This window comes from Pleurodeles waltl, chromosome 4_1, assembly GCF_031143425.1.
Source record: "Pleurodeles waltl isolate 20211129_DDA chromosome 4_1, aPleWal1.hap1.20221129, whole genome shotgun sequence".
NCBI lineage: Eukaryota > Metazoa > Chordata > Amphibia > Caudata > Salamandridae > Pleurodeles > Pleurodeles waltl.
The window spans coordinates 49,619,626-49,633,322 of NC_090442.1; the positions used below are offsets into that span (position 1 = coordinate 49,619,626).

The window sequence follows — 13,697 nt, forward strand, 5'->3', positions numbered from 1 at the left end:
TCGGAAGTCTTTTTAGGCTTCGAAGAAACCTTCTTTGCTTTCGGCTTTGTGTCTCGGTGCCGAAATTCTTCGGTGCCGCTGTCTCTGTGCCGAAGTTTCTCGGAGCCGCTGTCTCGGCTCCGAGATTGCTGTGTGGCAGTATCTCGACCGGAGTCGGATGACTTCGACACCAGCATGCCCTTTTTCGGTGCCTTGGATCGGTCACCTAGTTTTCGGGTTAAGCCATGGCCTGTTGGCGGTGGCGTCCCCTGGGCTTTTGTGGACTTCTCGTGAGTCTTGATTTTCGACGTCTTACTCACGGTTTTGGGTGTTTCTTTGGCGTTGAGTTCTTCAGAATCCGACTCGTGGATGGAGAAAGCCTCTTCTTCCTCCTCGAAACGTTCTTGACCTGTCGGCGTGGACGCCATTTGTAGTCTCCTGGCTCTTCGGTCTCTCAGCATCTTCCTCGACCGAAACGCTCGACAGGCTTCACAAGTATCCTCCTTGTGCTCGGGGGACAAGCACAAGTTACAGACCAGATGCTGATCCGTATACGGATACTTGTTATGGCATTTTGGGCAGAAGCGGAATGGGATCCGTTCCATCAGCCTTGAAGTCGCACGTGGCCGGGCCGACCAGGCCCCGACGGGGGATCGAAAAAAACCCCGAAGGGCCACCGGATTCTAACTAACTTTCCGACCCGAAACACGGAGCGAAAAGGAACACGTCCGAACCCGATGGCGGAAAAAAAACAATCTAAGATGGAGTCGACGCCCATGCGCAATGGAATCGAAATGGGAGGAGTCCCTCGGTCTCGTGACTCGAAAAGACTTCTTCGAAGAAAAACAACTTGTAACACTCCGAGCCCAACACCAGACGGCGGACTGTGCACAGCATGTGTATCTGCAGCTACATATGCCATCGAACACACATATATATATACACATATATATATTTTTTTTAGACATATATATGAACTTTTTTTTAAAGAACACAAATTCGTATTAAAATTAGTAACTTGAGTTAGTAAAGCTTGTAGATGTTAAATATCGCTGCAGAGAAAGCTTTCTTGAAATTAATTGCTAAAAGTGTTATTCTACTTGAACATTAGGTTGGGCTGTTACAAAATAACAGGGTGCAGCCTCTTCAAGTTGATGAACTGATGAAATGCAGTGTCCAGTACAGCCAAAACTCCAGGACACCACTCTGGAAGAAAATCCAAGCCAGTAGGAAAGTACAGTTGTGGGAAACATTGGTATGAATAGAGGAGGCAAAAATCTGTGTCAGCACTGGTGCAGGGTTTAGACACCACCAGGGACAGCAGAGGAACTTGTGACCATATTGAAGAAATGTCCAGAGGCAGTAAGTCTTGAAAAAAACAGTTTATTTCCTAGAATTACAGTCCCTGGGCAGACACACACAGCCAGGAAACTGCAGCAACTGACTTGCCTAAGGGCAGAGGCTTTTTTAGTACACACAATGGAGATGGAGTGTGCGCTGTAGCAGAGCAAAGGAAAACATGGAGACAAAAACACATAGGAAAAGAAGCATTTATTAAACAGAAAGCGAAGGGAGAATTGCGGATCAAAGCACAGTGAATGAGATAGTGGCTGAAGGATGCCTAAAAAAGGAAATCTAAGTTTTAAACAAACTAAACACAATTATATTACAACAGAGGTGTTATAAACAGAGGAGCACAGAGAACAGAGCAGATGATGTGAAAGAGACAGGAGGCAACATGCTTGAGGAAGGTAACAAGCTATCCATAGTTATAGCTGCCCAGTTTGCCATGTCCATCCGTCACGTGCCATTCAGGTTTCTTTATTATTTTTTTCCAGGACTTGTAGTCTTGTTTTTTCATTAGAAAACCAAGACGACAAGGCCTGGGAAACTTCATGGAGCTGCCTTCATTATTTTCTCCTTCAGCATGAAGTATTCCAGGGTTGCTGGAGTCATCGTCAAAGTCATCTGTCATCACTTACTCGCATTCTCCTCTTAGTAGGGTCTTGAAATATGATGAGTTGCAAGTGATGTTGGGCCCATCTTGCCAGGCCACAGTCATGGTGTCATGGATGTCAGTGATCACACAGAGCTGAGGGGCTACGTTTGTATCATCCTTGTGATGCATCCTCCACTTGGCAAGTACCAGATCGCCTCGTTGAAGGTTCGAGGACTTGGCTGCGCAACAACTGTCTGCATAGTATTTCATCTAATATTTGGCAGCTGCATTCTTTTCTTGAAATAGTATGGTGGTCATGTACCAAGGCAGCAGAAGAGGAAGAACAAAGACGACGCAAGTGAAGACATACAGTTCATCGCTGAAAAGGATTCCCAGGTTTCGGACTGATTTAATGGGTTGGGAAAAAGGCACTAGACAGTGGTTCAAGCTTTGGTGCTATTCAGACACAGCCAACTGTTTGTCATCGCTTTTTGTATGAACTAAAGAACACGGTGCAGTTACCTTCTTTCTCTAGCTCTTTCGGGATTCTGATGTATATTAGACTATTGCCAACGTAAGTGGTGGCCACCGCTGGGATTAATAAGGATAGAAATGAGTGGAGCCATTGTAGGTGCTGAAGAGAGCCTGTTCTGAGGGGCAAACCCTAAGAAACCTCACAGGTCATTGCAGTTAATTAAATATGATCTTAGCCGCTGGAGTCAAACATATCTGAGCCCAAAAGAGGTCTACGGTTGAGAAGGGAGAATGCTGTGGTCGACTGTATTGAAGGCTGTGGACAGGGCAAGGAGGATCAATGTGCTACTTTTACTGTAGTCCCTAACAGAGAGGGATTCTTCCCTGAGGTTCAATAAGATAGGTTTGGTCCTTCTCTGGTGCCTGATGACTGGCTGGAAGTCACTAAAGAGCGCCCAGGATTTTACCAATACTGGGAAGGCCAGGGATCAATCAGGTCACGGCGGGTTCCTTTCCAAAAGGTTTATTTATAGCATGCTTAGTTTGTCTGGGATGTGTCCTATCAACAGAGATGTTTTGACAAATACGGCAATGATCGTCACTAAGGCAAATTGGCTTGATGGTCACTCAGGCACATTGGCCATGTTTAATGATTTTGGAATTGCAGGCTTTTGAAGAGGTGGTAACAGGTTTTAGTTTGCTGATAATCCTATTTAAAATTTTCCCAAATAGTGTGGCAAATGAATCCCAGAAGGTGCTTTGGTCTGCAAGGATAGCATTCTAGTGTGTATGGGGCATTTATGATAACTAGGAGATTAACAATCTTGTCACTGGAAAACATCAAGTCATTCTCGAAGCTGTTGCGAAGGTCATCCAGGAAGTTTAGAAGAGGGGCTTGCGATCTCTTGCAAAGTCCTGTTTGAGGAATTATTATCAGCTTCAGCTTGTTGAGACTGGAAGTAAACATTTTTTGCTTAGTATAGATGGTTTATAGCCACTGCATTGGATATGACAAGCGCTTCTGATGAAGGTCGTATTTTTAAGGTTTTTCACTCAGTATGGGTTCTCTCATGTAGAGAAGTGTCAGATTCAGAACTAAAGTGTTCTGCCATTCAGATTTGGCACAGTATGTGTTAATTCATTTTCATTTAATGACATTTCTGAATAAGTTCTTTACCTACTGAGGGTTCTCTTATAACATGGATCTTCCGACTGAATCTTTCCAGGCCTTCAGAACACTCGTACATTTTGTAGCTACTATGGGATTTTACATTTACAGTGAGAATTCTTTTATAACTAAAGCTTCTCTGGAATTCAGAGCACCGAAATGTTTCTCCCTCCATTGTGTGTTCTCTCATGAACAGTAAAATGAATTTACAGACTAACAGTATTCTGGCTTTTAGAGCACTGATAATGTTTTTCCCCAGCGTGAGTCCTCTCATGTAAAGTTAGACTGACTTTATGACTGAAGCTTTTCTGGCATTCAGGGCACTGATTAGGTTTCTCCCCGGTGTGATTTCGCCCATTTAGAATAAGACTGGTTTTATAACTGAAGCTTTCTTGGCATTCATAGCACTGATAACGCTTTTGCCCAGTATGGGTTTGTTCATGGTGAGTGAGGCTGGCTATGCCACTGAAGTTTTTGTGACATTCAGAGCACTTATGGTTTTTCCCCAGTGTGAGTTCTCTCATGTAAAGTAAGACTCATTTTCTGTCTAAAGCTTTTCTGGCATTCAGAGCAGTGAAATGGCTTTTCCCCGGTGTGGGTTCTCTCATGTACAGTGAGAAGGTATTTACGACTAAAGTATTTTTGGCATTCAGAGCACTTATAGCATTTCTGCCCAGTATGGGTTAACTCATGCCTGGTGAGAATATTTTTCCGACTGAAGGTTTTCTGGCATTCAGAACACTTATGAGGTTTTTCCCCAGTATGTGTTCTTTCATGCCGAGTGAGATCCGATTTACAACTGAAACAATTTGGGCATTCAGAGCACTGATAGGGTTTCTGCCCAGTGTGAGTTCTTTCATGTTGACTGAGAAGAGTTTTACAATTGAAGCTACTCTGACATTCAGAGCAAGGAAAAGGTTTTTCTCCAGTATGTATTCTCTTATGTCGAGTAAGACTGAATTTAGATATGAAGCTTTTAGGGCACTCAGAGCACGTATAAGGTTTTTCCCCTGTGTGAGTTCTCTCATGTCGAGTCAGATGGTTTTTGCGAATGAAGCTTTTCTGGCATTCAGAGCAACGATGACGTTTTTCCCCAGTGTGAGTTTTCTCATGCACACTGAGACTGGATTGACAAGTAAAGCTCTTCTCACATTCAGAGCACATATAAGATTTCTTTTTGGCACTCATATCTCTAGGTTCGGCTTTGTCTTGTATACATTCCATAATAAGATAAGATTTCTTTCTGGAGTTAACATCTCCAAGTTGGGATTTTTCTTGCAGACATGCCATGATAAGACTAAATCTGATTCAGGATGTGTTCAGATCCCGTTTAGCACTGACTACTCTAATCTACTGCACATGTTCAACTTAACACCTGGACACTTTTATTTAGCCAAATATCACTTATCTGTGGAGTTCAAGGTTTATAATCTCTGTAGGTAGCCTAATTCACCAAATAACCTGTCTCAGAAGTGTGTGCTACTTATCAGGATGCCTCTCATGGGGTTATTGTCTCTTCATTATGTCCATGTGGATTCTCTATATCTTTTCTCATATTTATTCATGAGTGAATAATAAACTGATTAGGTTTTTGTTTGATGTTCAGTATTTCAAGGTTTGGTACCTAGTCACATGATGTATTGGCATGAACATTCAGAATAATATTGTGTATCAGTAGCAGAACATTGTCTCTTTTCACACTTCTTACGGATGTTTTCAAAGTCTGTGAATAAGACTACAGTGAGGATGTTAAGGGTTTTGTAGGTCTGGCATGCTTATGTAAACACCTTAGGTCACCTCCAATGGGCAGTGAACATGTGGACCAGGGCTACAAGCAATAGGTCAAGCAGATTGGTCACAGAGGCGTATTTATTTTCCTTCATTCACCTTTCCAGTCCCAGCTCTACCCACGTCTCTACATCATAATTACCATTTATCTTAGTCCTAACCTAACCATCTGTTTTTTAAGTAGCTTGATTTACACTGTATAAGTAATTAACAGAGTTTTATAATCTATTTAAAGATAACACACTGTAAATGGTGCTCAAGTGTTCCGTTTGCTGAGATCTGTTAAAAAAACTCTTCACATTGAGTTCCACTTGTTCTGTGTGTATTTCCTCTTGGATCGTATGGAGCTTTAGACTAAAGCCTGTCCTCACAGGTTGAGACAGATGGTCTTTCTTGCCAGGGTTAGCATCTCCAAGGCATTCTTCATATACCATTAGAGTGGCATGAAATGTATTTAGAGAAACTGCTTTCACATGCTTTATTTCACTCTGATTCAAGTTCCTCACCACACCTGCTTCCTCAATACTTTTTTCTTTGTGAAGCTCGGAAGCAACTTTACTTCTTCTGAATAGGTCCTTTAAGCATTTTAATTTTCTGCTTATTACTAATCACCATTTTGCCTTCTATGTTTCTGTGTCCATGCTTCAATCACCTGTGGATTTAAAACCAGAGATTGTTACAGAATGCAAATTGGCACAACGGAATAACATTTATTAGCTAATCCAATGCTGAATGTATGCATTTAGCAAAAATAAAGAAAAAAAACCAACATTCAGAATATAAGTTAATTTTCTGATAGAGATAAAAGGGCTCTAGGCATTTTCCACATAGGAAGTTTGAGAACACTGGAACACTAGGTTGAAGAGGTCTAAAGATGGAAATTCTGATGAAGAGTTTTGTGCAGATCAGTATTTATCAGTAAGCTGTTCAAGTGTCTCATCAAAACCTCCTCCCACTCACTACAAGCAGAATTCCTCTTTGCACAACTCCCCAAACCAGGCATGAAATATATCAAACAACAATCACACACACACCCTCATAAGAATATCCCCTACCCAGCACCAGAAACAATCCTATTTCTCCCTGGAAAGCGTGCGTTAACAACCTAGAAAACAGACAAGATAAGTCAATAATTACGGCATATCATGGCCAACTTTAAGATGGTAGTTGAAATAACTATGGCTAAAGAAACCAGGAGGTTGCATACATCTCCGTCCACCACAATAAAACTCACAGTATCAAGCTATTCCTTTACCAAACATAACTGTAAGCCTGAACAGGACACCAAACCAGAACTCAGAGACAAACATTGATGACCTTCTCGAATCTTACGTAACAACATCCACACCTTAGCCATAAACAATACTTGGGAGCAATGAACCATAGCTTCTACTATAAACCACTCAAACATAAGAAAGATCACCTTCATCCCAGGTAATCAAGACAGAAAGATAGAGCCTATAAATGCACTAAAATGCTTGCTGCATAACTGCAGATCAGCAGCTAAACATTCCAACAAACTAGTCGACCATATCTTGTCACATGATCTAGACATAGTAATCCTAACAGAGACTTGGCTAAATTACTCTTCTACAAAACTATTAAATAAATAAAATATCTTCATTCCACCAAACTACAACATCATAATACTGGACTGCACACTAAGATCAAGTGGGGGATTGTGTGCATTCGCAGATCGACCTTACAAATCAAGCTTTCCAAATGGAGAACACAAACTCTTATATATTCACAGGAGGCTAAGTCCTCATGGGGGGTTGTTCTATGACCAAACTACACAGTTACCTCCCACCTTCCTGAACACAACTACACCCTCACCAAGCAATTAATAGAAACAATCACAGCACAAACCTTAGGACACCTCAACACAATCTTTCTAGATAACTTGAACCTACATCAATAGAGAAAATCTGTATGATCTATGCCAAAGAAACCTTCATCCCTAGGACCGCGTTTTTGATGTTCACAAAGTAATGGCACACTACAACAGAATGATAAATTACATAATGGAGACTATAGCCCCCCAACCTCTAGATGACAAAAAAGGATCACAAACAAATTAACACAACCTTTGGTGTAACGGTCACCAAAATGAAGAAATAGATTCAGACTTGTTGTGAGATGATAGAGGCTAGTGCCCTGACCACAACTAAAACAGCTCAGAACTCTGAGAAAGTCATAAATAAAATGTATAAGTAATAGATAAATGGAATACTTCAGATCCCAGATAAATAATGCAAAAAAAGAATGCCCAGGCAAATTGTTTGAAATCATTAAGCAACAATTGAGCCACCATAACAATACCCAACAGGATACAGCCACACAGTTGAACTTTGATGACTTCTTGACCTTCTTCAATGAGAAGATAGAGAAAAGTAATATTGCAATAACAAAAGACTCACCACATCTACAAGGTCAGCTTCTGTTCACCCACGCCTCCAAACTAATGAGACTGACTGCAAAAAGTTGCTAACACTCTCCCTCTCCATGAGGCAAAAAATAAATCCACCTAGAACAAATTCAAGATCCTCAGTAAAAGTAAAATCCAAAACATCCTGCCATCAGTGAAGCCAACTGTACATTTCAATGACCCAATACCACCTCAAATCCTAAAAGACAAAATAATGTTTTTCTCTTCACTCAAGACCAAGATTGTGAACCTCCTAATACAAGTATTCATCCCAGAATGTCTTAAGATTGGTCAAGTAACACCACTTCTGAAAAACCTGACTTTGACCCATCATACCTAAATAACTGATGACTGATATCCACCATCCTGTTCCTTGCAAAACTGCTGGACAACTGAGCACATAACCTACAATGCCAACACTTTATGCAGTTTAGTTTATTAGACAAATGCCAATCAGATTTCAGACCAGGGCACAACATGGAAACAGCCATTGTACATATTATGGTTGATGCTCTAACAATTACTCAAACAAAACAACTCATACCTCGTGATTTTCCTGGACCTGTCCTCAACTTTCAGCATGGTCAGACACGACAATCTCCTAGGACCTCAGGAAAACAGAACAGGTCTGGCAGGAAATGTGTTAAAATGGTTCTCCTTTCTCCAGAACCAATCTCAGAGACTCAAGCTGAATCATACACTATCCAATCCCTTCCCGGTCTCAACTGGGGTTCAGGAAGTATAAGTACAAGCATAAATATCTTATCACATGTACGTAGGTGTCACACAGTTGTACATAAAGATATCATACCTAAAGATATCATTGTACCTAAGATATTGTCTTTAGAAGCTATCATAAGACTTATCCACACACTCATGGAAACAGAACACTGGCTGGCACAAAACCACCTAAAACTAAACACACTAAAAACAAAATGTTTACTAAATCCCCACCCAATAGGTCTCCACCACCTGAAGAATGGATTAGCAACTTAACTGCCCTCAACTGCAAACCTATCATCATACAGTCAATTAAGTCATTTGGAATAACACTAGATAAAAAACACAATTTGCAAGCACACATCAATGCAGCTACAAGAGGGGCCTTTTCCCACATGAATTACCTCAAGAAAGTAAAACCTTTTTTACTATTCCCAAACTTCAAAGCAGCAGGGCAATCCCGAGTCCTCTCCAGACTAGAGTACAGGTGTGCAACAATAACAGGACCGCCCGAAATAAGGACTGCTCCTCTCAAGCCTTATCTTAACACTGAAGCTAGACTGAACACAGGCTCAAAACACTATGACTACATCACTCCTATGCTCAAAACAGTTTGTTGGCTCCCTTTCATGGCCAAGATTCAACTGAAGATAGTTTACCTAACACACAAAACCCTACACCACAACACTCCTTTATACCTGGTTTGGAAGCTCTCGATCTCTGGAGGCAGTCATACTCTATGGAGTACGAGCTCCCTGCTGCAAAAACCCCAGAAGTTCTGAAATAGGCATTGGCAAAGCCAACTGGTCTCAGGAATGCGAGAGCTATTGGATTTGTCAATGTCAATGTCTTTTAACCCCCGCCCCCAAGAGTTTGGATTTGCCCATTAATCTTCCTCCAAGGAGCTCCACCTGCATATCTGATAAAAGAGCAGTGAAGAATGGTTTAATGGGTCTGCTGTAGCCAAATACGCTAAATTTGAGAAACTCGCTAATGGCCGCAGAAGTATACACAGAAAAAAGGAGAATTCGACTTTACACAATTATATTTACTGGTACACATGTATACAATTTTTTAATCGATTGCTAAGGAAAAATAAATTAACCTAAAGTAAAATGACAGTGATTTATAATGCATCGCGCTCCATTGTGTCAAGTAACGAAGAGAAGGCTGCTGAGCTTGTGCTGGCATTGGAAAATCTCGCCGATCACTGTATCAATGTATGTTTATGTGTCCCTATGTACGTTGTTCACAGTCACATCCTGTTATTATGAAACTAATAAAAAAGCAGTTTTTCCCATTCAGCTCAAGTGATCCTGGAATGTTTAGGCAAATCAATAAAGACAATAAAATAGAAAAATAGGAGGGGCAGACACGATGATGGGGAGCGGCGAAGGGTCGATACGTTAAGAACAAGGAGGGGGCAAGCATAGATATTTGCTAGAGACACACCCAGAAAGCACAGCGATTAATTTGTAACCGTTATCACAATAGTGATGGCAAAGCAAGCGAACCAGGTGGCAGGCAACAAGATGGTAATCGCTGGTGTGCGTCTAAGAAAGCTCAAGTAAATATAGCAATTGTTCTGTCTGGATCAACAAACTACATTTGTTTGCGGCTGTGGAGCAGGCAGGAACAAGCGGGATGAGCTTGAGGGATGAAAGAGACGCACTCGGAAAACAGTACATGTGACGAGACAAGGACAAGATTTTCAGGCCTATTTACAGAGGAGCTTGGAGCGAGACATATGCGCTCGTGTAAACTTCTCAAAGATAAAGAAAAAAGTAGTTCCTAAAGCAGATGCTAAAACAGTGACCAGTGGATTGATATAGTAGTTGGACCCTGATCTTGGGGAGGACTAAACAGAGAAAGAGGCATGATGCATGCATGCCATGGACAAATGGGGAGACAGAATATGAGAGCGACAATGGAGCCAGCAAAGGGAAAGCCTATGGACGGGCTGAAGCACACAAAGTACAAACAACATGTCTCGAAGGGGCAGCACATGCGCTGTCTAGCCGAGACTTAAAACGAAGACTTATGAATGCACATTCTCAGGACGGCATCAAAAACTTTGAACTGTCTCCCACGTGAGAAGCAGGCTAACCCTTCTTCCTTACTGCTTTACAGACTCCTAGCCTATGCAGGGTAAATAGTAAGACCAACATAACCAGTAGGAGCCTAGCAGTGCAAAACAACAGTGTGGAAATGGTGAATGTAAGAGAGATGGGTCAGTCAGCAATTGATAATCTCCATAAAGAGGAGGCAATATGTTCTGTCTAATCTGATTACCACAAGAAAACCGACTACTGTGCTGTTTAAAGTAATCGTGGAAATAAGAGGGATCTGCTGGGTTCCATTCAACAAGCTCCTGGGGTCAGCCCACTACCTGCTCAGGTCCAGAAACCAAAAAGGCCCAAAGAGGAGATTGATGTCAGAGGAGGTCTGCCACCATCAATCCCTCTATCACCAACAACAATGATTGTGTTGGCTCGTGGAAAACCGGCACCCAAACAGGGGACTTTTGGATGTTGCTCCCCATGGAACCAGCCCACATATCGGGAGCCTACGAAACCCTCAACCAAGCAAAGATCATGAAAGAAAACTGTTCAAATCAGCATAGCCCAAATACTGCATCTAGTTTGACCAACCCACCCATCCTTGACTCAGAGTTGTCAATAACTGCTGAAATCATGGAATTAGAGAAATCGCAAGATCACCCAAAGAGTCCCAGCTCTAAGTGCCATTCTTTTCCGGTTTATATATCTGAAAATACGGAGTTGGACCCACTGAACACAAGACCAGACGATTCAAATAGGATTGCGGAGGCAGGGAAGGCCTCACAGAGAGACCCGATGCAAAAGCCTTAGTGGGAGACCAAAGAGGGCTGACCCAAGGGACAATCTACAGCCATCGGCAGTAACCAGTGCAACTGAAATTTGGGCCGCAGTTCTGAATTTGATGCAGGCAACAGTAATGGCGCTTCAGTTTTACTCTAATAAAATGGATATCCAGGTAGACCTGTTAAACACTTTGGCAGTGTTCGTCTCCGGAATAGATGGCAAGTTAGAAGAACTAAGTGCTTTGATAACAAGGGCTCAAGCCAAACAACTTAACGATTTCACCATCTGCTCATGCAAAGAGGTGGTGGACAGATTATCTCAATTGCCGATAACCTTGGAAGGAATACTGAAAGAGGCCTGCACCACCTAAGCAGAGGAGCGTACAAATGTCAACTCGTTATCTAATATGTTGACACCTGTTCCCTCTGAAGAGAGTATAAAGGGCAGTCAGTATATAGCCCAAGCAGACTTACACGTGGATTCACCTGAAAAAATTGACATTACAGAAAACAGCACCAATAGCCACGTGGTCAAACTCATCATTGAGGCTCCTGAGGCCTTGGACCATTCTTTTGATGCAAGGAAATTCCGGAAATCTTGGAAAGCCTCCGACCTTGCAATTGATAAAGAGAGAGAGAAAACGTGCAAGAAGTTTGCTTGGTCCGTCCATACAAATATCATAAAGACCACTGTGGCCATCTCAGAACAACAAAGTAAGAAAGGTAATGCCACAAGGGGAAGGCAAAAATCAGAATACACTCCTTGGATCCGACGCAATCGTAGTGGCAAAGAATGTTCTCGAACTAGAAGGTACTTCAACGACGCCTCTGATTCTGTTAGAGCACAGACCACCCTCTCCAGTAAATGGCCCCTTAGAGGAACGTGAAAGTCCCTCCAGTGGTCAGCAAGACTCAGCGCCGGAGAACTGTGCAGCAGGAAGGGTCAGTCCTCTAACTTTCAACAATGTAAGGACAACGAGAAGTGAGCACTCTGCCACGCAGCAATCAAATCTGTCAAACTGTCAAAATATGAATAATCAGGAGCAGGACTTGCAGTTGCTTTGGATCCTGGAATTCATCTCAGGATCCCACCCCCGTGAGACGTGCTCAATCACTTTACTATCTTAAGACTTATAAAATCTTATAAACTCTAAAGACTTATAAAAGCACTCCCAGATCTTAAACGTGTCCACAGAAGATATTGCTCCTATAAAATGTATTCAAGCAAGAAGCACACATATCCAACACTGGTCATGTTATTAGCCCCTGACCTCCCCAAGCAAATCCTTGAAAGGAGGGAGTACCTGAGAGCTTGGGGTATTGAGGTGACCACATACCAAGGGGCTAGATATCCGTATCCATTATTAGAGGACTATCTGCCCAACAGAGACACAGGACCATGGTCAGTTTTACATGCGGTAAGCAGAACATCCAATTCTAATGGTCATTGAAGGAAAAATTAATGACTAATGTCTGCAGTTCAGTCCCACATAAGAGTTCAAATATGGAAGGAGGAGGGGCAAAGAAAGATATTAAATAGACGGGATCCATTGTCTAACTGGAGCTAGCTATCCTCAGTGTTATCCACAGGAATGGTCTGTAAAAGCTGAATAACAACTCAACAGTTATCATTACCACAAGGGGTATCGAGCATTTGTTTGTGGAACATAGGATGCATGCAGGCAAAACTGGAAGACCCAGCAGTAATACAATTTTTCAGTTCACAGGAATCCTGGGCCCAAGTGTTGTAGGAGGCTGGCCTGGCTTTTAGTGGGTACCAAAGGGTACATACACCTTGCACCAGGTCCAGGTATCCCTTATTAGTGTAGAGGGGTGTCTAGCAGCTTCTTTTTTTTTTTTTTTTTTTATTTTATTGTTTATTCAGTTAAGCACAAACCAGAAAAAAAAACAAAAAAAAAAAACATACATTAATTCAGCAGAGCTCCCAACGAGTGGGTGAGGATATGTGAGAGTCATTACACATCATATAGCGACAGTAGTGTCCCAGATTACAAATATGACTCTAGCGGTGTCTCTCACCATCCGCCAGTAACCAAGGGTCCAGGAGAAGGAAATCAGAGAGAAAAAATCCCACCATATCGGAAAAATGCAGCATTCCGCCAAACCGTATAGGGAAAACGACAGAAACACCCAATGATATTAATCAACTACCGTCGAACAGGGAGAACTGCAACAGGATACCAATTGCAAAAACCTCTAAGAGCAGGCAGGTGGAGGGCACAGCCACATCACGCAGGGATATCGTACATCAAGGTAACTCTCGTGATTCGGGGGGGGGGGATCGAAACGCTCGGGTAAGGGACATCAGTCACACAGCACTCACAATCTGCATAGCCAG

General features: G+C 42.2%; 1 long non-coding RNA gene across 2 annotated transcripts in view; it reads right to left on the minus strand.

Moving 5' to 3' along the window:
* Nucleotides 1-1,348: 1,348 nt before the first annotated feature.
* LOC138287378 (uncharacterized) overlaps nucleotides 1,349-13,697 on the minus strand; it is a 92,712-nt gene continuing 80,363 nt past the window's right edge. For both annotated transcript variants that reach the window (XR_011202208.1, XR_011202207.1), the window contains exon 3: nucleotides 1,349-6,000. This is a non-coding gene — a long non-coding RNA (uncharacterized lncRNA). The remainder of the gene's footprint in view (nucleotides 6,001-13,697) is intronic.